At 42.5% G+C, this 27,736-nt stretch overlaps 1 protein-coding gene across 4 annotated transcripts in view; it reads right to left on the bottom strand.

Annotated features, from left to right (window-relative positions):
- The window catches only part of zeb2b (zinc finger E-box binding homeobox 2b), a 443,989-nt gene that overhangs the window by 381,345 nt on the left and 34,908 nt on the right, over positions 1–27,736 (bottom strand). The window lies entirely within an intron of this gene.

The following is a 27,736-nucleotide window of genomic DNA, read 5'->3' as shown; positions in this document are numbered from 1 at the left end:
ACTCAGATTTTGGTCGAAATTCTCCAAATGATTCAAAATTAGGTGGAGGAACTAAGAAGCGAACAGGTTTCATGTAGGTGGATGAGCGCTCCACTGGGCTTCGTTCAAACATGGCGAGTGCTTCTTCTCAAGCTTCACCTCAATAAAAAAATAAAAAAATAAATAAATTTAAAAAAAACTATTTTTAAAACGGCAGGTCCAATCTGTGAGACATGCGAGCGTGTTCCCTGTTCCTGCAGGGACAGGGGGGAGGACATTGTTTGTTGGGGAGGAGGGGAGGAGGTGGTGGTGCAGGGAGTAGGTGTGAATTATGCAAATAAATGCTCTGACACAAACTTGGACGAGGATTCGGTGAAGGAGGAATTGGCTGAAGGAGGAATCGTTCGTATGGCGGCGGCGGCGGCGGTGTTGGTTGGAGGGGCCTCCCCCCACACCTCCACCTCCCTCCCCACTCCTTGCTCTTTACCTTGAGGCAGCAGCTTATCTTATTTGCCCTGCTTTTTTTTTTTTTTTTTTTAAAGAAGTGTCAGGATTAACATAAGCACCTCCGCCATTGTGCTCCCACTCAAAATAATTTTATCTGCCTGCGCTCTCGGGGGAGACAATCGGCGTTTTATCAGGTAAGCGAATACCTCCCTCGGCTCCCCCCTCCGACACCGTATGAAATGTGCTTTTGAGGACTGCCGCCACCGCCCCTCTGTTTGCCAGTTTATATTTAGCAGTACACCACTTCATTTTCCCATCTCCAGGAAGGAGGGAGGATGACACAGAAAGGGCCTCGGGTGGGTGTGGAGGGTGTTCTCCACATAAACACCAGCTGGTTGTAAAAGGTACGAGCGAGGATGAAAGGCAGCTCTTTTTCAGATTATCTCGCTGGAGTGAAGCCGCTTGTGTACCTGCCATGGTGAAAAACACACCATCAGAAAGACCTTTTTCCCGTCATCCCACTGTGAAGAAGTTTTTAAACGCTCCCTCTTGGTTCACCCTCTTCGCCCTGTGGAAATCGCCCATTAAGGGGGATTTTTTTGTTTTGTTTTTTCCTCTCTCTCCCTCTTTTTGGCAGCTGAGGTCGACAGGAAACAGAACAGGAAATGATATAATGGTTGCAGACTGGAGTGCTTCTCCCATGCCCAGCTGCTCCTCGTATGACCTCTGTGACTGAGAGCGAGGAGGAGGAGGAGGAGGAGGAGGAGGAGCTGGCATGCCTGGCATCACTGTATACTCTCCGTATCACAGGGTTAAATACTTGACTGTCACTTCTTTGGCTGCGGCAGGGCGGTCTGCATGTTACGTAGTCCGTCAGTGCAGGAATGACTGTGTGCTCCTCAGATGGTCTCATTTCCCTTGTGCCCATGAGCTTTTATGTCACAGTGTGGACATAAGACAGATGCTACGAAGCTAAATGCTAATAGCATCCCCTTACAAATTGAGGTCACTCTACAATAAAGCTCATAACAATAACAGCATACTTTTGTCAGCCATTTTTCTGCATATACAAAGTCAAAATCAGCTAATCTTGTCCGCAAATCTTTTAGTTGTTGCTGTTCACAGTCAGGAACTAGTTTTTCAGATTATTTCAGCAGCACCTGAATGCACCTAAAATTCTAAATTAGCAGCAGAAGTTGTCCTAATACTTATAATTCAATAATATTTAAACTTGGGCTATATTTACATGTTCTGTTGTGTAACTAACTCCTCTTACCAAAAGTAAATTGATGTAGTGGTGGATGAACCGTCAACGTTACGTCCACTAAAGAGACCTTTTTGTTAAATAATTATGTCCTTTTGTAACCATTCAATCCAATTGAAATTATATTACAACATTTGGCAGATCTGATGTGAAGGCATGTTTTATTGCCTTTACCAGAGACGTAGTTTAAGACTGGATAAATAACGACTAACTCGTAACTTCCCTTGAAGAGTAAGAAGATTTTATCAATGATGCATGACTTCAACACTTTACCAGACGCATCAGCAGTGTCTCTGTTTGTTGGCATGCATGAAGGGGACTAAAAATATTAAGTTTAACACAGAAAGAGCTGTTTCTTGCTTTTTTGCCTTGAAGGGCACAAAGCAATGCCACTTCCTGTCTTTTTAAACACCCACATATGAAATATTAAGAGAGTTTTTTTTTTTTTTTTGAAGAGTTGCTTTTGTTGTTGCTCTTAAACTTTGGTCTACGCCGATGATCCCTCATCCTCCGTTTACTCCATCTTACTGGGTTGTTTGCAATAACCGCGACCCTGTGGAGACATGAAACCAGACCAGAGCTAATGCTGCATTCATGTCATGTCAGAATAATGGGAAAAAAGAAGATCTCGATCCCACATTTTAATGTAATCAACTGCTGAAAGACATTACTTCGAGGTTATTATATATAATGAGCTGAGAATGAAACGGGTTTCAAATCATATCAGCATTTTTTTTTTTGCTTAAACACAAAACCCAAAATGATTTATGGTATCATAAAGAGAAAGTTTGTTTTTTAAAAAAAGTAAAATAAGCATCTCTAAAGCGATATTAAATTTGTTCTGCATGACTTTTCTCCACACATTTGAGTAAAACACGATAAATATTATGTGGAGCCTCTCCTGTGTTTGGACGTGAGCGATGGACGCAGAGATATTTTCTTTCGATGAGTTCCTCAGCTAATTAGGCGCACAGTTTGCCATCTCATCCAAATTTCTCTTGACTGGGGCAATGAGAGAGAAACCTCTGAGCCAAAGTATAATATGAAAGTTTTGCCCCCCTCCATCTGCTAAATTTGCGCACAGCGGCTTAATTGGGGCCAAATCTTGTCAAAGCCTCTTCTAGAGAACATCCACTATTAGTTCGGAGCATGTTACCATAAGGATCCAAAAACTTTTAACAAACTAATGCTTAGTTTCTGTTTTTGAAACAATTCAGAGCCTTAATAAAGCCTCTCAGAGCAGCGTGATAAAAATAAAATAAAAAAAATCCAACAGCACTGCAAACCACTTCCTCCAAGATGACCATAAAATTTAATGAACACCTCTCTGGAGCAGCTTCAACACAAACTTTTAACCTTCAGTAGAGAGGGATTTACTGCACAGCTGGTTTATACTGCATTACTTTTATTTGAATGGATCTAATAAACCTGCAACTGAGGCTTTTGTTTGTAATTAGTCCAAAAGCATTGCACTTTATTCATGTTTACCTGTTGTATTAATGGTTTGAGGATAAAGTAAATTTTAGGGATGAGCTAACAAAGGCCATTATTCTGTATTCATGTCCACATGTGTAGATTAACCGCACCAGATGCTCGTTTCAGCCCAGTTCCTGTGAAAACTTTTCACCACGTTCTCCTAAAATCGTGAAGTCATCCAATGAAACAGCCAGTGATATTTAACAATTCCCACATAGATTATTCCAACACATCCTGATCCCTAAATGACACATCGATAGTGTCAAAACAACATAACAACTGCTCCGTTTGGTTAAGTTTAGGAAAGAAATGTGTACTTTGAGTTATGTTGTTCCCAACACAAGATAAAGCTCTTTTAATCAACCCGAACATACGACCCATCCGCCTCCTCATGCGGACCTTGTTGATCGTTGCACTACTTTACCCGACTTCTTCCATTGCTGCTGTAATACTTACTAATGTCACTGGAGGTTGCTGCCTAACACAAAACATACACATTGGTCATGATAAACTGTGATAACAGACGACCTATATCGCCGTTGAAACGTCAAAGGCGTTCCAGTGAACTTTGACAGCAGCTTCACTCCAAAATAACAAAACAAAACTGATTTTAATAATTGAATACATTTGTTTCAAAGGATTTAGCAGATTTGCAAGTACAACGCAACATCAGAGACTCTGCCTCTGTTGAGCACTTGTCTTTTTTTGAGAATTTATGGCATTAACACGGATGCTCGATACAGAAACCATTGATTACAGCCCTGATCAAGCAGTTTGCCGTCATCAACGTCCAAACGTACAAAAGGTGGGGGTGTTTACCATCACAGAAAAATAAAGAAAATTCAATGCTGGATTTAAAAACTGTGATTTTACTGACACTGATTTAAGTTTCCCAGATATCCGTCCACCTTCCCTATTAAACACTTAACTCCATCTGAGCACAAACTGGTATTTTGGATTTGTTTAACTCAGTAATGCATTTTGTTTTGTTGGTGAGCGACTCTCAGCTGTCAGCGCTTTGAAACGTGTCCTCCTGGGGTTCAGCAAACACTTACTCGCTCACCATGATAGCTGTGCATTACTGTCACTCACTCACTGCCTTCTGCTCTCACACACATACACTCACACTCAGACTATTTTTGTCACACAAACATGTTAGCAAACACACACAGGAAGCTATAGGAGGCACACACACACACACACTCACACACACACTCTCACGCACATATTTACACATTTATTCAAATTATTCACACACAAACACACTTTTTCCACACAAATACACATCTTTCTACCTATTCACACACATTTCTTTTTTTCTTTTTTTTTCTGAAGCATCATATTTACGTCGGCCATGTTGCGGCGTTATAATCTCCGCCACATTTACATAACATATATTACCCTGCTGTGTTGACGGCCAAGTAAGTACTCAAGCTCATCCCGGTCCCTTTTCATATTTACGGCGTGACTGATTTAAGATGGACTGATTGTGGGGATTTAATTACGGGGGACACAATGGCCACACAATTCTGTTTTCTTCTCTTCCCGTCTTGCGAGGCGCTGACACGCCGCACACTCGGCTGCACACTGCCGAGGAATGTTTTACACTCCAAATGAGCTGTGCTTGCAGAAGAATTTAATTTGATCTGCCGCTGTAATTGTGCTCTCAAAAAAAAAAAAAAAAAAAGGGAAAGAAAAAGTGGAGGGAGGCGGTGGGGGGGTGGTTGAGGCACGCTGAGGTGGGAGGGGTCGCAGTGCGCGCAACTTTAAAATGTAATATGCACAAAAAGTAAATTAACTCAAGAGGAGAGGCCCTTGTGATGTGTTGACACTTGCACTGGGCTCTCTTACAGGAGGAGTGGAGGGAGGAGGAGGGAGGATACATGGAGGAGGAGGAGGGGGGTTAAGGAGGAGGAAAAAAAAAAAGATGGAGAAGGAGGAGGGGGGGGGGGAACGGCCATGATAAAACACCACAAAGAAAAGCGTTATGAATTTTATTAATGACTTGCAAGACAGTATGCAAAACATCAAAGGTCCACGGGAAAGATTAATGACCCTGTGTGAGACTGTTTAATTACCTCCAGCTAATTAGATTCTTGACCAAATTTTTAATATCTGCGTTCGTGCCCGACGCCTAATTGAGATTCCACCATATTTATCAATCTTTCACACAAAAAAAGAAGAAGAAGAAGAAGAAAAACCCTTAGTGTTGCTTTTTTTTTTTTGTTCCCTTTAGCCTTTCTCCTGCTGCTCTTGACACTTTGCCACCCGTTCAAAGAGAGATTATGAAATCTGGTCCAGGTTGGAGAGAGGTCCACCCAGAAAAAAACACAAAGTGAAGGAGCACTGATGCTTATTTACTCACCAACAGAAGGAGGAGGAGGAGGAGGCGCGGTTGGTTATCAACCTGATCTCGGTTTCTAATGAAGTGCGCTTGCTAATAAACAGACTTAGCGAGCTCTGTCAACTCTCCTTGTCGTGCCATAATTCTCTTATCTGGACCTGAGCTGAGGAGAGAGGAGCTCTCCGAGGAGCCGCTCTCCATCTACGTCTCGTTTTCTCTCCTCTCTCCTTCCATTTTCCTCCTCCGGATAATCCGGGTGCTGTTTACCAGCACGCACGCACAGTTTCATCTAAATCGTTGCCTTTGAACTTCCACTGCACATTATCTGCTCTGTGACCCTGGTGCTGCTGTTGTTGTTGTTGTTGCAGCTGCTGCAATAATTGCACTTGGATTATTGCAGTGAAGTCAGAGATGACTCTTCCTCTGGGTTCTTGGTTTTTGGTATCCACCTCGGTGGTAATTTGCGCAGCCAATTTCTGCAACTTGTGTCGAGACAGAGATCAAGACTTTGGAGTTCGTTATTAAAATCTTCCACACCTGGAGGTCACAGGATGTTTACCAGGGAGGGAAAGCAGAAAATGATCTATTCTGTAAACGAAATTTAGATTATTATTCAGACTTTTGGCGAATCTAAAAACCTGGGTCAAGACAACAAACACCAGACCTGCTCCTAAGAAACTGCAAGAGTATTTATTTGAATGTTGGAATGATCAGTAGATGATCCCAGTAGATGTTGGACCCCACGAATACAACCAGAGGTCATGGTGTTAACTAAAAAAGTAAATTAATGATCGACTTCTCAAACTTTTCCATTTTTCTGATGAACTACAGTATTTTTTTTTCCTATTCAGGCCTTTAAAAACATTCAAAAAGTCTCAGAGTCATTTGTAAATGCAGTCTGAAACATGGGCCGGCAAGGAAATAGTAAACACTGACATTTATCCTTTGTGGCCACTGTTTTTTGTTATGGCATGTTTGTGATTTGACTTTTCTTTTAGGAGATCCATGAATTATTCCCTGAGAAATTAACAGAAGTGTCGACAAACACCCCGTCTCGCATCGAGCTTTTGTTTCATAGTTCATGTTTCATCATACGGAGAAACAGTGACGACTGAAAACCAGAAACAGAAAAGACAAGAGCCACGAAAAGACAGACTGCACAGAGATAAATACACCGACGCCTCAGCCCAAGAAAGGCGCACCTGGATATCACATCGAAGGGACTGACGGCGCTAAAATGTTTCCTAAAACCCTCGAGTGTTGCTGTGGATCCTCTCGAGACATCCATGGGAGCAGTTGCATAAAAACAAGGAGTGCTTAATTTTTTTCCGTCTTTAGACGCTGAGATTAGAGAGAGTTGTTGTGTTCCTCCGTGTCATGGCTGCTTTCTTCTTCTCCCAGTACTTTGGTGACTTTAAAAGCATTTTGCTGCATGAGCAACACACACACACACACTTTGTAAAGAGACCTTCATGAAGCAGAAACTCATCTGCACTGTGGTGTAACGACACTGTGGAGCGGCAGGTCCACACACAGCACCATCTGCTGCCCCGACGCCTCCATTACAACACTAACCCACTTCCAAAACTAACATGCACAAGCAGCCCTGCAGCACTTTCCTGTGAAATCATATCACTGTGTCAAGTTTCACAACAGTACTTTGAGCGAGGGGTTAAGCCTTAATTAGCATGCATTCGTTATGAAGATGCATCTAAGAAGGCCCCCATTTTCCCCCTGATACCTCTTCATTTTCCCCTCAACCCGTCTTCTTCTTCTTCCATTTCTTCTACTTTCCTCTCTGTTCGCTCTCTCCTCAACATCAGCTCATTCTTCCTCTCCCTCCATCTCTTCTCCCTCCGTCTATTCATCCCCATCTGTCTCTCCGTCTCTCTTTAAAGACTGAGATCTAAATAGGAGTAGATCACCTCCCTCGCTGGCGTTTCATTAGAGGCAATTAGAAAGCCGACGCTGCAGCGTCCCATAAGGCTCGACGGGGAGAGGCAAGACGCAGGCCGCATTAGCTCGTTGAGATGAAGTATGTATGACAACGCTTTCATCAACGCGCAACAATTCCTCGCCGACATCTCCGAGCCGAGTGTCAGAGGTACCATTCTGACAATTATGACAATTAACACTGTCAAAATAAAGCCATTAGCTTAGCGAGGGGGCAAACCAATACACTTAATTACAGGGTTTTCTGTCAAAATGGATTCCCGTCAGGCCGCGGCCAAAACGGGAAAAAAGAAAAAAAAGGAACAAGTCGGATGTATGACGGAGGCCGGGATGAAACGGACGAAACATGCTGTTCTGTTATTCCTCACCTCGAGTCGACGTACCTGAACACAACACAACACACACACACACACACACACATAGCGGCTTTACGTTTAATCATCCAACATCTTCTCAGCTTCAAACTGCTAAATTATCTCACTTTCTATCTTCTGTGTTGATCAACTCATCTTTCAGCGCTCGTCTTCCTCCTCCAAAGTCACTTTTAGGTTTTTCCAACATGAATTAAATCTGTTGCATGTCTAGTTTCTAGTAGAGCACATTCAGGGCCCAACAGTCAAATCAATCAATCCACGATCAAATTAAACCTTATTTTCATTAGAATCTGCATCAAATTGTACTCACTCAGACATGCCAGACACCTGGAAGTTCAGAGATTATTCTCTTTATCCGGATCAGAACTAAAAATTTAAAAATTCTGTTCTGGGCTGAGTCTCATCCTCCATCCAAGTTTCATGGCAACCTGGGAATCAGGTTTTTTTTTTGTAAACCTGCAGACAAACCGACTACGGTCAACTGTTTACTGTAAAGCCGTAACTGATGCTTTTTTAAAACATATACAATTGCTTAATGATTCGTTAAGTTTAATTAATTACAACTTGACCATTAATTAACGATGGTTATGGTGAAGTGTTACCGTTGCTTTTATCCCTCCTCGTAATTATACAGTCTGTTTTATCAGGTGTCGCGTTCTGTGATTTAATTAAGTTTTTGTTTTCATCCGTGTCCATTTGTTGGTGTGTCAGCAGAATGGACGACGGCTCTCGGCCCACAACAGACCGGAACAGGGGACGGATCCAAAAACTGTTCTGGCTGTTTAACGTCATGAGATTTTTCAACATTTCTTAAAAAAAATTCGGGGAAATAATCAGATCTTGATGAAAAATTAGATACAAGCCATGTGCTGCAGAGTTTATAGCTATATAATCTTTAACTACTTCGCTATCTTGACCTCATGTATGGTTTTTTAGATGTTTTTGTTGATTGTAATCGATTGTTTTTACCCTTTTATTCTGTAAAGCACTTTATAATTTGGTGTCTTATTTCCGTGTTACGTGGGGGTGATTCAACATCCGTCAGGAAAACAGTGCTGCCTTGTATCTGCTCATCAAATCTGTAAAAACAACAAAACCCACTTGTCATTTGTTTTAAATGCACATCTGTGAGGGTCAGCGCTGTAAATAGCTGTTTGCAGGCCCTGCGCTCTTATCGTAACATCTAAAGTGAACGTTAATGCCTCATTTATCTTCCCCATAAATGAGATTTGGCATCTCAAATGATTAAACTAAAGAGCATAAATCACAATTTTCTAAGAATTGCTGATCCCGCATTGTCGTAATGCTGCGTGGGCTCCAGGCTGTGTATCTACTGTACGACACACACTGTAAACTTTGCACCGGTTTGTCTCAAGAGAGCCAACAAAAGAGGGATCCGCTCAGCAAACACAGTCATTGTTCGGGCTCCAGATTTGTCGCCAGTGAACCACGAAGCACACGGATGCTATAGGAAGCAGATACGGGGGGGGGGGGGGCAAGGGTTAGAGCCGATCTCAGATAGAGATAAAAAAAAAAAAAAAGAAAAAAAAATACTGTACAACGATGTACGATGTGAGTTTTGTCACCTTTAAAATATGCAGCTCTGCCCGTCTGTCTGTGGACACTTGGGGTCGGAAATCTGCCCGACTTTGACGTGACAATGTGAAAATACAATTACATAATCTCAAGGGAGACCCTGGCCTGTCACATTATATTTACCTTGGGTCAAAGCGACTGTGTTCTCTATCTATCCATCTATCCCAACATCTTCTCTGAGTGGATGAGGTCATTTCTTTGTCTTTTATTTTCTGTTTCGGGTGCTGCTTCTTACACCAGATGTCTTTAAATGCCTTGTTTATGGGAGTGTACCTGTTTTCAGACATCCAAAGCATTTTCCAGCGAGCTCGGGGCCCCCGGTGGGAATCACATGGTACCATTAGTGTCATGCACATGCGACTGAAGGAGCTCGGCTGCGTGTGATTTCAGCAAGAGACGACCCGTGTTTTGCATTACGGGATGGATGCGAGATGACAGCATTGTTCGGCGATGTTAGAGCCAGATAAAGTCGGTTTCTGACTCCTGTTGAACTGTTGTGCTCTGAAATAAAAGAGGCCTGTGGTTTTTATTATGTTCCTCAATTTGAGTCTTTTGTATTTTTAAGTTTCTAAAAGCTCCTGAGGTCAACTTGAATATATTACTTTAGTGGTTTTCTGTAAAGTCTGTCTGATATTTTGGTTCATATCTTAGATTAGCTGCAAGGAAACAAAAGAACATTTACCTGAGTTGCACACCTGCAGATCAGAAGGTGCGTAACCGCTGTATTTGATGTATTGAACTTAAAATTAAAATCTAAAATGCTCAAATACAACATTTGCACTCAGAGGACCTGGACTCAATAGATTTCACAATTTCAAAATTGTTCAGTAATAAAACAGAAAACACTCCTGAGGTCAACTTGACTATCAACTTCAGAAATTTTTGAGTATTTTTTATATTAAGGATTAGATTTCCAGGTGTTTTCTAAAAAAAATCTGGCTGATATTTGGTGTGGACAGCAAAATATGTCAGTGCATTTTCATGCATTTGTACCGTAATAATATGTTTGTTGAACTTCTATGAAAGTTCCTGTTACTCCAGGTTTATCTGCACAGACTCAAGTACTCAAGTTGTGATCTAAATCAAACAGTGACTATAAGAGTTATAAAGCTTTTTGACAGATTACATAAACAACTGACAACTTTTATAGTATTTCTAACAGGGTTTGAGTCGACGGTTTCATGGTTTTCCGAGCTGGTTTTGAAGACAGTGATGATGCACAAACACAATATATATTTAGGTTTGGTCACATGAAAACAATCAGAATATCAGCTGCTAACACAAACTGTTTTTTGAGATATTTTCATTGTGATGAAGCCCCCAGTGGTGGCCATTTTTTTAAATGACGCCCTGCAAATAATCGCTCTCTGGCGATTCAAGCGCATTCAAAACACATCGTCATTCATCCGACCCTTTCCTAAAATAAAGCCTCATTAACAAACTGAATTCCAGCCATGGAGGCCCAGAGGTCACAGTGGTTTACTGAAGGCTGCGACCCTCAAACAACCTCTGGCATCCGGACGTATTCTGGATCAGACTGCCGTCACTGGAGGTCAGAAGTTCAGGCCGAAGTCTCTCCTCTGTTGTAACCACCATTCACTGACCAACGCAGGGCGGAGAAGCTGTTCCGGGTCAGCGAGGTGTTTGTCTCTCAACGCCTCTCTGATCTGTTTTTAATTAATGATCGCAAAACAAACAAAGCGATAAAAAGTAGGGGAAATAATCACAGATGCATTTTAAAAAGATCCAATCAATTAGCAGACGGGAAACATCGGAGCAGCCGGGGGGGGGAAACGTGGAAAAGTTGGGGTGATGACCACAACTGTCAGCAAGTCAGTGTCTTTAATAAAACACATCACACAGCAGCAGCAGCAGCAGCAGCAGCAGCTATTCTGCTGTTGGTTTACAAGACCAAATCAATTTGTTAACATGATCCCAGGGGGAATTCAGCGGGTTTATGGCCAATAATGAAGTGCGTTATTAAGTTTATTCCTCTGTCAAGATCATATGAGTATTACTGAAGAAAAATAAAAAGAGACATTTCGGTGTTGAGAACTAGAGATTCAAAGTTAAAGGAACAGTTCTGCAAAACAGAAGTTATTACAACCCACAAGGCTCCCAAATGAGCAACCTGGGGACGTTTCCAGCCGTTTTTGTGGCCACTAAATATGACAATTTTTCGCAGGTGGTTTGGAGCAACTAAACCTGGAGTTATTCATGGAGAACTGGGGACATTTCAAGCTGTTTTTGTGGCCACCAATGGCTGCAAATTTTAAAAAGTTAGTCATTTAATCTCACGACATCTATGAGGTGGCGAAAAGCAGCTTTTGTTTACAGGTAGTCAGAACAACTTCCGCCGTTTCTGTGGAGGCCAAAAAAGGTATTTTAAGCCATGATGTTCTCCTCATCCTGACCACGTGGTTTTGGGGTCTTAACCCAAGCAGAGACGAGCTCCAGAAATGTTTTGTGGACTACTAAACTTCACCCGACTTTCCATCAGCATGAGGGCGGGTAGATAAAAGACTGAATTCGCATTACTTGGCGGACTGTTCCTTTAAAAGCAACAGTGAAGAAGAAGAAAAGTAACAGCCTCGTTCTGGTCTAACTCCTCCAAACTAAATCCAAACAAGTTCAGACAAACTGAATAAATGAAATCAGTTCTGCTCCATAGGAAACGTCTGTCTGTAGACTATAATTAAAAATACATACATCATTCTATCTTCAATCTTATTTCCTGACTCCGTCCACATCTTGATGGAATCAGCGAGTCTGTAAATCAGACCACTTTGAGTCAAAGGCATCGCCGCCGCCGCCGCTGCCCTCATTCTAGGTTTTTTTTTTTTTTTTTTATCAAGAAGGAAGCTGATGAGTCCCGTCAGATAAGGATGGGAGCCCTTCGCTTAAAGCTCCACGCCAATAAATGAATATGTTCTCCATCACGCCAACCGCTTATTGTATTTCACAGGGCCTAAATGCAATTTGTATCATTTCTGCGCCAGCACATCAAAAAAAAAGGAAGTGGTCGGAGCGCGATGACTCACTGCACCGAAAAACGCTCTGTTTCCAATCGGAGAAAATCAGATCTGCACTCTGTTGGTTCATTTCTCTCTGTTTGATAAGGCTGCGAGCAGTGACGGTAAATGGGTGGACGAGTCGAGGCACAAACCGGTGACATGGTCCTTCTGTCGGCGGAGAGGCCGTCAGCTTATCAATAAATGACATCATCTGCCCCGCGGACGTCTTCCTCTGCTCTCTGCTGTCACTCTGGTGGCACTTGACGTGGAGAAAAAAAATAAAATGAGGACGAAAAGGGGAAAAAAAGAAATATTTCCCATTAGGGCTGTCTGGACGGACGCTGGAGTCGGAGACGCTGGGGACAGTTTGTCTGTCTGTGGAGACGGAAACTTCAAAATGTTCTGACCGCTGCGTCCAAACTACTGACAACAAACACACGGAAACCGAGCGCGGAGAGAACAGATTACAATAGAAGATCAATGTCTGGAACTGCAGCGGGATTAAACTTGACAATGACGCCGCAGCAGCTGAAGATGACGAGGACGGAGACGATTAAAACTCTGAAAGTCACGTCGGAAACTGAAGTGCAAAAATACAAAACACAACCGATATGTTTGTTTCGAAATACTGATTATTAGTATTAGTTTACTTGAGTATTTCCACTTTCTGTTACTTTAATCTTCCTCTTGTCACCCTGCAGACTCTAATTTCTCTACATTTACTCAACTACTGTATTTTACTACAATCTCAATGTTGTTTTACTTGAGTATTTCCATGTTCTGCTACTTCCATTCCACCACATTTTGGATGCAAACATTTTATTTGTGTATTTTACTTGCACATCTTGAAATCGTCATTTTCTTTTTATTGTTTTACTTTGTAGATTAACAATATGTGTGGCCAGAAAATTACTTTTGACACTTGAGTACATTTAATATCAGAAACTTTAAAGACTTTTACTAAAGTACTATTAATGTTGGTGATAGTGATATTTTACCATGATAAATTTGACCTTTAATCAGGTATGTTTTTAACAACACCAGAGTACTGCAATACTGGACCAGAACAAACTAATCTACACCTCGCTAAACATCCAAAAAAATGTTTTCAGTGATTTAAACACCGTAATAAAGGCTTTTTTTAATACTTCTTTCCTTCATTTTGCTTGGATAATCACTCTTCTCCCTGTTTTCAAAGAGCACCTGACACATTTCTTTGTCTCGTCTCGTCTACGTTTGACTAAACTAAATCGTCAGTGAGGAGGAACGGGATGGACTGCGGGGCTCGGCCTCGTTCAGGACAGATCATCCTGAAACTGACACAAAAGACACATTCAACTTGATGAATCAGGTCTTTTTTTTTTTCTTATTTTAATTTCTTGAAATACAAAATAAGCAAGGACAGATCGTCGTGTTCTTCACGCTCGTTCTCTTTACTTCCCGTCTTTACTTCCCCTCTCTGGTTTTCATCAGTTGTGTCCTTGTTTTTTGGGTTTATTTTTACCTGATCTGAGGAGTCATGTGTTCCTCCGTTCTGTCTCTGAATTATGACAGTCGTAAACAACAGATGATTTCTATCTTTTCATTTGTTACAGTGTGAACAAACTGAAACCGCACACAGAATAGTATTTGTGTCGTGCTCAGTCCCGGTACAACCAGCCGCCTGTTGTCATCTTTTTTTTCTTATGTATGGCTAATAAAACCATCCCCGTGACCAACCACTCACCAGGCAGGAGAGCCTGAGAAAGTCCCGCTCCACCGACAAAGATGCTCTTTGTGTGTTTTGGTTGGATTTGGCGACGGCGATCAGATCTGCTTTTTTCATGTGGTTATCACTCGAGGTGCATCATCACATACTGGAAAAAAAAGTCTGACTGGATTGTAAAACCGTGAGAACATGTGGATCAGAACATCCAGATTTCGGAGGTCGTTAAAGTGTTCGCACGCAAGACGATAAACAACAAGCGAGACGTGTTTTTTTTATGCGAGATGAAAAAGATTCACATCGTTCACTTGAAAATTGGAAGTTTGATCCGCGACCGAAATCTGACGTCTTCAGTCTTTTCATGCACGACTCGTGATTTTCATGCCGTCACTCTTTCGTTGCAACTTTTGCAGCTACCTTTAGTAGCGAACGTGTCATTTGCAGTGAGCTGCAGTCGAAGAGCCGGCGCCCGTTTCTTCCTCAGATATGACGATGATGCCCAAGCTCATTAGCCTTGAGCTGTTAGCCTGCGAGGCCGTGTGTGTGTGTGACCTCTGTCTAATGTATTATTTGAAAAAAGCAGCATGGGGTTACATGAGTGAGCAAACCTGTAGCCAATCACACAGCAGGAGGGACACTGGTCAAAGCTTTTGACTCTGAAATAAACACGACAGGAGTGCGCTGTTGTCCTTTGAATGAATAAATCAAACACAGTAAAGTCGTTAACGGTGGAACGGGCTGGGTTGAGCTCCTGCAAAAGTTGGAGATGAACTCGCAGATTGAGCCGCTAGATAATCACTCTTTGAGTCGATAGTTAGCAGAAGGTGTGACTCATCTTAAAACTGGAACAACATTGCCCTCCTGATCAGCGTCATCAATCATCCCGGCGCGACGAGAGGGGCCATCTGAGACCGAAAGGGAAAAGAAACTTCAAAGGCAGGTCGGGCTCGGCCGGAGCGGCACGGCCGAAAGCAGCATTGTGCCTCCACAACAATGGAGAGCCATTACAGTGGAGACTGTTATCAGCCGAGGGCTACCAGGGACGGTTCCTGCCTCATTGTGAGCCATCCGAGTAGATTGTGTTGGGCAGCGAGCTCAGACTAAACATATTAGGGGCGTGAGAAGACACACCTGAGGCTTATCTGATGGGAAATGGGAAAAAAAAGAAAAAAGCATCCTGCCGAGGCGTTACGTCGGAAGATGCTGCTTGCGTCAGTGTGTTGTGCGTTTCCAGGACCTCACTTTGTGTGTGTGTGAGCGTTCAAGTGCGTTTCTCCTCAGTGTGTTTTCAAGGTGCGTCGCATATCGAGACCCTCAATTACGTGCACGCTCGTCACCGTTTTCCCCGACATGCGTGCGACGCTTTTCTTTTCAAACTGAGCACAACATGCGGACCAGAATCCAAGAGTATCTTTCATGAAAAGTCAGTGTGACATCTTTTAATGATAAAGCCACGGATGAATTGTTTATGGTGTGTGTGTGTGTGTGTGTTGAGGGGGGGGGGGGGGGGGGTTTGCTGGAGTGAATAATTCAGAGAAAAAGCCGTTTGTTTTCAGGGGGCGAAGGCAAAGACACATCTGAAACATATGGGAGGAAATCACATTGAAAGCAGTGAGCAGTAAATTAATGGTAACAGATGCCAAGATGTCTGGCTAGTGCTTTTTTTTTTTTTTTTTCTATTCTTCCCCTCTCTCCTCCTTGCTTTGCTTTTGTTTTTCTCTGGGAGCTCGTGCATTCTTAATGTCGGAAAATAATACAATTAAGACTTCCTCCTCTCACGTGAAGTTTGAGCGGCGGCGCTTCTTTCGCCGCAGCTGCGTCGCAAAAATAAAAGAAAAATCCCCCAAAAATCCCTCCATCCCTCACCTGAACTAGGAGCTACTTTTTCCACGCTGGGGCCTTTTTTTTTAATATAACTGATTTTAATTCAGAGCGGTAATAGCTTTCCAGCCGCGGATGACGGGTCGACAACGACGCCGTAAATTATTTATGTTACCTTGATGATGCAGGCCCGCTCCGCTGATGAGATAAAACACAACCGTGGTCTCCGTTTTCTCCGCTTCCTCCCCACCCCAAAGGAGAATATCTTGGCATATTAGAAATATGTCTAAGCTTCAACAGTGTGTGTGTGTGTGTGTGTGTGTGTGTGTGTGAGAGAGGGGGGGGTTGGCCTATGTCCAAGCATGAGCCGCAACAAAGACAACCTTGCTCTTAATGGCACATATCTGGAAGATGGAGGAGCCCGATACATGAAAGCGCTGTGATCATTACACTGATAGCAATTATCCTTCAGGAGGCTCTAATGGCGGCGGCCTCTCTCGTGCGCACACACACACACACACACACACACACACACACGAGCGCCGACAAGCTTGCAATCAAGGGTGGCGGGCAATTAAATGCAATGCTTTTTGGGTGAACCTCTAACGGCGAACAAAGCACTGGTGACAAGAGGAGCGACGAGGAGATTTAATAAAGGGAGAGAAAAAAAAGGCGGAACAAAAGGAGAAGAAATAAAAAAACAAAAAGAGAGAGAGAGAGAGAGAGAGGGACAGAAAGATATTAATGTTGTTTATTAATCGATTCTTAATGTGTTGCAGTGGACGGAGAGGTGGTGGTGGAGGTGGTGGTGGTGGTGTTGGGAGGGGGGAGGGTCTCTGGAGTGGCGGCGTGGCGTTGGCAGCGGTATGATTGAGTGCAGAGGCCCCGTGTGACGGAGGGGACAAAAACAACAAGGTAATTAAAGCTTAAAGCGTTGGACGTTCACGCTCCGCCATCCGTGACAGCGTAAGGTGTCTTCCATCCGACCGTCCAAAAAAAAAAAAAAAACACTTCCCCCCCTCCTCCTCCTCCTCCCGCGTGGAAAAAAAAAAAAATGAGTCAGGTAATTGTCATTGCGCTCCGCATGTCATTATTTATTAAACGGGTAATTCATCTTCGCGGAGGGAAGAGCAGGTAGGCCTCGCTTTATTAGTCATAATCCAGCGGGCGGTTTATCAAATCAAGCTTTTCTTTTTTTTTTTACAGGAGACAAACAAACAGAAAGATCTTCACTAGCATGCTCTCTGGAGGATGTGTGTGTGTGTGTGTGTGTGTCACCACATGGAGAGAAATCTTTGAGTTAAAGTTTTCCAAGGCATCAGCATCACACACACACACACACACACACAGAAAGAAACACGCACACACTCCTTTTTCTACAGTATATTTTTTTTTCAAAGTGCGACGGGTTGACAAAAGAGACCGCTCCCCGTCGTTTCTCCTCGCGCGGTTACAAAGAGGCGCGTAAAAAAGTTACAAGGTTGTCCCCCGTGGGGTTAGATTTCAAACAGCACCTGTCAAAGCAGATGGGGCATTTAAATAAGAGTCTTTAAGAGGTATTTGTTACAGCGGAGCTCAGGAGTACCTGCTGTGCTCGCCGATGCTTTTCACGGCTGTCGTTGCTCTCACAGAATCTGTTTGCTGTGTTTGCAGGGATAAACATCACATTAAAAAAAAAAAAAAAAAAAAAAAACAGAAAGAAAGAAAACAGGAGAAAACCCACCGAGGCCACAAATTACAACGGAGAGGACTGCATTTATGTAACTGCGGAGGCAAGTGGAGTCGAGTCTGCTGGTACGACTCGGTGCACGTACGTGTATATAAAGACAGTAACGTATGCATGCGTACGTTTATGAGGCCGTGGAGGTAAAACTTTCCCGTTTCAAATCCTACGAGCCTTCAGCAGTTTCGTGGTCGTACGGTTGAAGAAAAAACAGTCGACTTGTTTGCACCTGACAACCACTTAGACCCGTACTGGTGCGACTGCGTGTCCAAATCTTGCAAAAGTGACATCGACTTTTCTCCAGGAGCGAACGAAAACAGTCTTGTAAGTAGCGAGATCACAAAACAAAAAGAGGACTTAAACGCGTGCACGTACGCCGACACACGACTCCCCCGTCACATAACACCCGGCTCTCCCTCCTCTCTCGCTCGCTGTAACCCTCCAAACTCCAGCGGCAACATGCTGGTTTCTGAAGGCGCACACCGCGGCGTCCTGACGCCACTCGGGGCCTCAGCCTCAGTGTGAGCTCACACCTGGGAATTCAGAGAGAGGCTGTGACTAAACATCGCCCTGGACAGATGTGTCCTCGCCGCACAATGTGTGCGCAAGACAAGCAAACACAAGCACCTTTAGGAGTCCTCGGGGACCGGCCCCGGGCTGAAGGAGGCTAAATAAACAAATCAACACGTCAACGCAACAGTCTCCTGTAGCCGAGGAGGTGAGGCCACACATACGGACCGAATACAAGCCGATACGGAACAATATGAGAATGTCATGTCGAGATTATCCCGGCCAAGATATTTGTAACACACAGAGACGAGTGTGGTTAAGACTCTTACAATGACACGAAAACATCTTACATTTTGTTTAAAAATATGATTTTTCCTGTGTTTGCTACGATCCAAAAACCTTGAATAAGATAATCCGAAATCTGAAGTCCGTCCTGCAAAAATAAAGGAAGCCAAAGTCTTTCCATACATCTGATTTAATCTGTGTTTGTCATTTTTGGGGAAAAGTAGTCCAAATTCTCTGATTCCAGCTTCTTAAATGTGAATATTTTCTGGTTTCTTACCTCCTCTGTGACATTAAACTGAATGTTTTTGTGTTGTGGGCATTTAAAAAAAGACGTCGTCTTCAGTTTTGGGAAAACTCTGATAAACATTTTACACAACAAACAGCTCATCAATTAAATCGAGAGAAAAATGTTCAGTTAAATTAATAAACACTGTTTTCAAATTATTCCACAGAGAAGTGTCTGGAAATGAAGCTGGATTTGACTTCGCTGATCGAAATGAATCAACATTATGAGACCCTGAAACCTGATTATTGATTATTTGTATACAACAAATAAACCGTAATGAACTTATTGTGTTTTAATCATGAGCCACATGAAACAGGAAGCTGGAAGCAGCAAATATTCAGTATAAAAAAAAAAATGCCTCCATCATACAACTGTTGTGTTTTACATTAACTAATTCGACTGTGCGCTCTCATTTGACAGAATTGATGACAAACTCAGGAGGAGGTGCAGGAGGTGCAGGAGGTGGAGGAGGTGGAGGAGTCGACGCTGACATGCCGGGAAGTCTCCATGTTTGAGACCGATCCCCTCCTGAGATGTCTCTCCTGTCACTTTGGCAGCCCGCGAGTTTCATCACTCTGGCGCTCCGGCGTTTTTTTTTTGTTTTGGTTTTTTTTTTCCCCCTCGTCCACCAGGGGGACCGAGGGGGGGTCACGTGCTGGAGGTCACCGCTCGAATCGCTCCCCCTCCTCCCGCTTCCCCACCTATCTCCACAGCAGACAGGACGGAGACCACTTCAATCCACTGGTGGGTTCGGCGGCCGTCGCTCCTTCTGTCAGTTCCATCTCTCTCTCTGCACGTCTCGGCGGCCCTCCCCGTCCTTCCATCAGCGCCGAGGAAATAAATAATAAAAAACACACCAAAAAAAAAAAAAAAAAAGCAGGGACGCCCTCTTGTTCTTCACATGCTAAACTTCATTCAGATTGTCAGACACTTAAGAACTGACAAAACGCTTTCTCCGACTCCCCGTCATTCCCTCTGCTGTCAGAGGAGATAATAAATAAAAATGACTCCTGCGTGGGCGGGAGGGAGAAGAGGCCGAGACACAGAACATCAAGAGATGGACAAAGTGTTTCCAGAAGCCTGTGGGGAAACTCGGGTTAGAGCCGCACACCAACACCAACGCGTTGATGTATACACACATACACTTAGGATGCAGGCGGGCGGCCCCCTGCTCCCCGAAGGCTTATAATGGGAACAGGCAACATGACAAAGAGTTAAAGGCATGGCAGGCCAGTGTCCCAGATAATAGGACAAGCTGTCCAGAGTTCCCCGCTTCTTGCTTTGGTGCGGTCAAACGAGGCCTTAATGTGGCGACTTTCGCAACCAACTGGGGTTTGGAGCGAGGGGTTGGGTTGAGTAGATAAACTAAATACAGCCCTCTCACCAGACACTGCGCTACTGTGCTGCGGCATGATGGGAGGAGAGAAAACAGAAGCTTAGACGATTCGGTGAAAGTCATCGGGAAAACAAGAAGAAGCGCAGGAATAAAAGTGAATAAAAAGGTAAAAAAAAAAATTTAAAAAAAAGAACAGAAGTAGGAAACCCAGCGACATGAAGAGCCGGATGAAAGCGGCACAAACAACAGAATGCCCTTGCTTTGTGGGGGTTTGCGATACTTTGCGAGTGAAGGACAATTGGTCCTCGGTGTAAAGTAAGCGCTTGGCTTTTAACGGACCTCTGCATGCCAAGTCCTCGGCAGGCGAGGCTGGGGACGCTACCTTCGCTGTCATTCAGCCCCATCTCGTCGACTAATCTTCTTGGTGCAATGAAAGAGCTTAACAGCTTTGCAACACTATCCCTCCCCAAATGTCATTATCACAATGTACCGCGCCGACCGACCGTCTCGACCGGCTCCCCGCTTATCGGTTTCTTCATGGGGAAGTTGAAGGCGGGCGTCCGCTGACATTCAGCGAGCGCTCGCTGCACGCTCTCTCGTCAGACAAACAACATCCAGAGCGAGAATCAGGAGTCGGCTCTGTAGTTTTTTTGGAGTTCGACGCTCGTGTGTCTCTGTTAAGCTGAGCGCCGATGTGTTGAAGTGACGTCAGAGGTGAAAAAACTGATCAAGCGTCTCATCAGGACACATCTGGAGAGATCCCCACACCTTTATTCATACAGTTTTTACTTAAATATATCCAAAGACTCACTCATAACTTTAGTAGAAATGCAATAAAATCTGTCGTATATGTACAAAGTTTTTAAATGTATAATCGTGCTGCTTGCTATGAGCTTCTATTTGGCTCCAGAGGTGTTTGTTGTGAATTTATTTGTAAAAGGAATTTTAAAAAATTGTGTCTTTTCATTTGATGTGAGGTGGAAATGATCATTTAATATGTTTATTTTGCTTTTGGCTCATGTCCGGTTTCAGTTTTTGGCTTCCAGCTGTACAAAAATGTAGATTTCTGTGCGTTTGTTAACTTAAACTTTATAATATACTATATTTATATACATAGCACAATATCGATGGACAGACTGCACATGTATATGAACATACACGTCCATTATAAGCAGCTATAAAAACTATAACATTCATATTTCTGTGTTTTGGGAGTTTTGCACTGATTTTGATAAATCTGTGAGAAAAATTTACATAAAATATCAAAAAAAAATTCAAAGAGACGTCTTCAAACTGCTTCTTTTATCCAAAACTCCAAAAAAAATTTTACAGTCAGAGAAGAAGAAGAAAAGCAGCAAATTGTCACATTTAAGAGGCTGAAACCGGCATTTTTCCAACAAAAATGTGCCAAAAGATTCATCGCTCTTCATCATCGCAGCTCTGATGTTTCGAGGTGGACGAGGCCTTCATCATAAACATGGCGCACAGTACATACAGCATATTTCACCCAGAGAAGTTCTCCTTCTCCTTCTCCTCCTCCTTCTCCTCCTCCTTCTCCTCCCTGCAGGGCGCCACAGATCTGCTGCTCGGTCGTGATCTCCGAACTCTTCCTCCCCCCTTCGCCTCACTCTTTGTTTACCCTCACACAGAGTTAGTGATGGGCGCCCCTCCACCTCCTCCTCCTCCTCCTCCTCCTCCTCCTCCTCCTCCATCCACCCACCCGCCACCTCATTACCTCCTCTACCTGATGGGCCCACTCCTCTTCCCTCCCCCCTCTCTCTGCCTCTCCACTTTTATTTATATATTTATCTATTTTACCCCGGCTTTGCGGGTTACCGTTTTTAATATCATCGGTGAAACATGATTATTACCTCTTAATGCCGAAATTACGGGGGCATTCTTTTTGTCATCCTCGCCGTTGCATTTTTCCCGCGTAGCACCCCGTGGCAGGAACATCTTTATCTCCCCATGTGCTCCTAGTTTTAAAACCTTTACCCCCGCTGTTTGAAAAATATTTCTCATTTTCCTCCCCCATGGCGTGGAGAAATCCCCATAGGCAAACCATTAGTGATCTTTCTGCCTTTCCCAAACACTTATTACTATCACCCGCACTCCTTGAGCTGCCTCATTGGCTTTTGGTAAATTATGCAAATAAGGTGATGTTTCGAACATATAGTTTTTCTGTTTTTCTGCAACTGCGCAAGTTTGCACAGCCTTCCACCGAGCAGCCGCGGCACCATTAAAGTGACTGAGCACGTCAGCAAGATTTATGCATCAGTGACAAATTATAATGCTCTGTCGCTAATTTCCCCGCTGCTTCTTCTTCGCACAGGTTTAGTTATGTGTTTGCCTTTTGGGGAGGCCTTCGGTTGTGAGTTTTACTGTGTGTTTTTTTCTTCTTCTTCTTCTTCTTTTCCTCTCTCTCTGCCTGCATATCAATGTGTCACTCGGCTTCACATCTGCAGAGACAGGAGGCTGCAACCCAAGCAAGTCAACTCTGGTGTTTGACTCATTACAGACGAGATAAGAATCTATTCTGGAGTTTCACTTTTTTTTTGCACTCGGAGAGGAAGAAGTCTCCGAGTGAGTTTGGAGCCGACAGATGGACGGACAGGGGAGGTGAACACCAGCACATGACAGAGTACCTGAAGCTCTAACGGACGATTTACAGAAAATAACAATATATTTACTGAAAACCAAGAGAGATGAGACGTTAATTCTCTGAAAAGAAGTCGGCAGTATGTAGCTGTGGTGTTACAGTCTTTGTGGATAACTCATTAAAACTGCTTCTCAACTTTAAATGCAAACAATAACTTGACTCTGTTATTTGGTCTATAAAATGTCTGAAAACTGTATAAATGTTGATTATTTTATTCCTCATATGAACACGACGCCCCAAAATTATCATTTTCTTGTCAACAACCCAAAGAAATTCAGTTTACTGTCATAAAGGAGTCAGAAGACCAGAAAATATTCATGTTTGAGGATTTAAAAGCTAAAATAAAAGACTCAACACGATCAGTGTTATCAGAATATTTAGCAACCAATCCATAAATTTTACAGGTTTAAATCAATCAGTTGTTTAGTACCAATAACACAAGTTTATCATATATTAATAATGTTTAAATCATTTATATAATATCCCCAAAAAACTATACAGTATCACAGTTAAAGTGGCTTTGATAGAGGAGTGGAAATCAGAAAATTTGGGATAAAAAAGAAATAAAACGATTAATAAATAATCAAAATAGTCCACAACGAATCCCTCAATTGTTTCAGCTCAGAAAATGTCGTTCAGTGTCAAAGATTTTCAGTTTTCTGTCACAGAGGAGGAAAGAAACCAGAAAATATTCACAGTTAAGATGCTTAACAAAATACTTTAAATAATTTATTCAATAGCGATGATATCAATGGTTGCAGCTTTAAATTGATGATCTGTTTGCTCTATAAAATGTCAGAAAATGGTAAAAAAAAAAAAATGTGTGCAATCACGTGCAGGCTGATTTATTACTTGGCGACTGATCAATTAAACACTGCAGCTTTACATCGATTAGTTGTTTAGTCTATAAAATGTCGATCAGTGTTTCTCAAAGCTGGAGACGACGTCGTCTAACATCAAAATATATTCAGTTTAGTGTCACAGAGGAGCAAAGAAACCAGAAATCTGAGAACATTTTCCACTAAAAACATGAATCGATTGATTAAATCAGTCGTCATCTAATCAATAAATCGACTAATGCGTCCAGATCTGGTGTAATAAGCACGTGAACAGGTTCCTGCTTCCCTCGGCTCGCACTCTGAAAGCCTGAGCGGTTTGAAACAAAGTCAGAAAAGCACATTAAGGACAGATGAACGCGATCAGAGGGGATCCAGCTTCAGACGCCCCCCCCTCCACACTGAGCAGCCCGCCGGCGTCCCACCTTGCATTGCTTCCTCCTCGGCTGTATAATTGTTTTTCATTTACTTTGAGCGCGGCTAGCTGAAAAGATGGGCCGTTTCAATGAACAGATTAGGGCCTGCGAGCACAAACAAATGACAAATCCCTCTTAACCCCGTGAGCCTCCCCCCATCGCTCGACGCCCCCCCACAAACACACCTCACCCCCGTCGCACATTTGGCTCGAGCGATGTTATTAAACACAACTTTGTAGATTTACTTCCTTCAAAAGTGCCATTTAACCAGGCGGCGGGCAGGAAGGAAGGAGCGCTGCGAGGGGAATTACAGGTTGCCAGCGTTTCGTCTTTGCGGAGGAGTGACAGGGCCGTCATTTTGCCGGCGGGGCCACCTCCCGTGTTGTTGTGACAACCGGTCATTATACATCGCCGAGATGCTCTCAGCTGCAGGTTTCAGCCCAGATGCAAATGGACGCAAATGGGCTCCGACCGCGACCAAGCTAATAACGTCCTTTTCATCAGCTTTGCTTTCCCCTTTTTTATTTTTTTTATCTCTTCTCTGTTTCCCTCTTCTTCTTCTCTTTCTCTCTGCACTCCCCCCTTAAGGTGGACGGATTGGAGGACGTGTTTGGGTTTTTCGATCAGCTCGCGGTCGTTATTTCCATATTTCGACAGTTGAACATTAAGTGACAGACAGCAGGAAGAGATGCCGCTAATTCACTGCGTTGGGTTTCTAAGAATCCTCTGACATTCACTGTGTTACTACAACACCTCACCTGATACTGAGGAGGAAGAGACAACATTTTGTTTACATTTTTATGGTGTTTTGTCATTAATTCAATTGAAAGAAATGACAAAAATGTCACTTCACTCATTTTTTCATGTTATTAGCCACATTTAAAGCCGCAGTGAATCTTTAAAAAAGGTGCAGTATGTAGTTTTAAAGACAAAAAAATAATCGATTAATCAATATATCATACCTTAACAAACAGAAATAGACAAACTCTCTTTGTTTTCGTGGCTGAATAAACAAACTGACCTTACACGTGGCGGACCCTGCCACCTTTACCAACTTCAAACTGCGTTTATTCACTATAATTATTTGTATTTTGTATTTTGAGTTTGTATTTCTTCCCTAAAACATAATATCTTTATTTCTACACTTTTTATGGTGTGCGCTGACGTGTTTTAATGGAGGTCAAAGGTCAGAGAAGAAATGTGTTTATAGAACATTTGGACAAAATGGCCGAAATTTGTTGTCAGGTTGTCCGATTTGAAGGTTCAAAGATGAAATTAAAGAGGTCTGAGAAGGTTTCCAGGGCGTCCCGAGCATAATCGGAGGTTCACTCGTGAGTATTTTGGGTCTACGATCATATTAGCGTCAGTTTATCTCATCCGGGTACGTTTCAAGACTTTATATTCCCACTTTGAGTGGCTCCATCATCAGGAATCTTTCTGGTTTTATTTTGTCACAAAGAAATCTGTTGAAAACCTTTTTTCTAGAAGTTGTCAAGCAAACAACTTCTAGCTGATATTAAAGAGCTTCCTTCACATTATTATCATCTCTAGGTGCGTAAATATTCTTACGTTTACCAGACTAATAATATAAAACCTTTCCAACACTTGAGGCTAAACGTTAAAGGTGTATTTCCTCTAATAAAAAATCCACCTTAACGGATTTACATCGCCTGTCGTCAGCGGTGCCATTTCACCAACGTCTCTTTGTTTCACCCTCTTTCTCCTTAAAGTAAAAAAGATTCCATCAAATGGAGGCCGGCTTTGTGCTCCAATTTAGCCGAGGGAGGGGAGGAAAGGAAAAAAAAGGGGGGGAATTATCATATTGTTTTTGGTAATGCTCGCTCTCGTTCAAGGGGTCAGATTTGATTTGAGTCCCAGTCCATTAGCACAAGTAAAACGCCAGTGTTGTGGATAAACAGTATCAGCGGGGGACGGCTTTATGCAGACAGGAACTGTCTCTCTTCTGCAGGTCTTTTTGGCTTTAATAGGATAAAATCTGACAGGTACACACAAACCAGCCGCAATCAGGCAGGCTGAGGATGTAAAGCTAATTCACAGTGTAAATCCTGCAGTTCCACTCAGTCCGAGAGGGATGATTATGTATCTTAGATTGAAGGCGGATCTGGGACCGGTCCGATCCAGTATTGGTAACGGGGCGCCGATAGACTGATCGCATGACACTCGTTGAAATTTCTCCCGTTTCTTTAAACTTATAAGCACTAATGTGGTGCATCGCTGCGCACATGACGGGTTTGTTTTGCTCCACAACACCTCTCTGTACTACTCAGTTCAAATAAATCAGTAAAAATTATCAAATATATTACAAAATGTAATGTTTTTTGTATATTTTAGGTCTTGTAACTAATAAGAACTGTGGTGTGGTTTATTCCAGCCTTTCACACAATACCCACAATAATAATAATAACAATAATAAAGAATAACATATTAAAGAACAGAGCCTCGATCAAAGATAATTACTCTAATTACAGTTTCCAGTGTTTGTTACAACTATACATTATTATAATTATTGCAATATACACAGACACTTTTCTGTCGTTCAGTTGGCTTGGTTTGAACGTGTGTGTGGCTGCTTTTATGTAATGTAAAGTTTTTAATTAATTTATTTGGCATCAGTAGATCAAAAACAAACATGTACGTCCATTTATCACATAGAAAACCACTTCTCTAATAGAGCTGATCTCTATACAATGTTCAGTAAGGTTAAGAAAATCATTTTATGCAAGTATAAAAATTTGGTAAATTTTGCTATAAACTCTTTTTTCTTATGTTTTATTTTGTAGGATTTGGGGGGAAATATGGACAATGGAGGTCAAAGATGTTTTTTAAAACACTTAAGTCCAGACTTGACATATCAAAGCTAATTTAAGGTTAAATATTTAAACAAAGAGGGTAAGGTTATTACTAAAACCATATTTTAGCTGCAAAATATTGTACTTTTTACCTAATCTCCTGTATTCTCTGTGTGTTTTGCATAATGTAAAGGGTCTTAAAATACGCTGCACATTAGGAGACATTTCCTTTTGTCATTCAGTTGTCACTTTGTTTAGCTGAGATTGATTCGACCAAGCAGATTTATCATTGTGCATTTTTTTTTTTTTGTTTAGCTTTTCTTAGTTATCCGAATGTGGAGGAATCAATTACAACATAAACATACTGTCGAGCCTCAGTAAGCTATGTAATGCTCGCCATTGTTGTGTTCATACTTTTGCTCTGAGCACCGAGATTAGAGCAAAAGCGTTCAGAAAAAACTGGTTAAAAAGTCTCAAGTTTATCAGGAATAATACAAAACATCTCAAATAACTAGAGACTAAACTCTATAATCTATATAATCTATACCTGATCTGCCCTCAGGAATATAACAAATGTCAACTTTTAAAAATAGTTTTGCACTCAATATGACGGCTCAAACCATCAACCCGTTTGGAGCCATCAGCCCCATTAATCCTCAGCATTAGATGAATCCCGATCCAAAATAAATAAATAAATAAATAAAGGACATCCGTCAGTGGAGAGAGGGGCTTCCCCCCCTCAAGGGTCTTATCCTAAGTCAGCCCAACACGAGAGGCGTGGAATTAAAGAGCACTGATTACCATTGTGAATTATCTTTGTCATAGCAGGGATGCACGAGCCGCTTTTCAAACGGCACAGTGAGGAAAAAAAAAAAATCCCCAGTAAAAGAGACGGTCTCCAA

This window comes from Acanthopagrus latus, chromosome 24, assembly GCF_904848185.1.
Source record: "Acanthopagrus latus isolate v.2019 chromosome 24, fAcaLat1.1, whole genome shotgun sequence".
Classification (NCBI taxonomy): Eukaryota; Metazoa; Chordata; class Actinopteri; order Spariformes; family Sparidae; genus Acanthopagrus; species Acanthopagrus latus.
The sequence above is the reverse complement of the archived record's forward strand: the minus strand, read 5'-3'. Positions and strand labels throughout refer to the sequence as shown.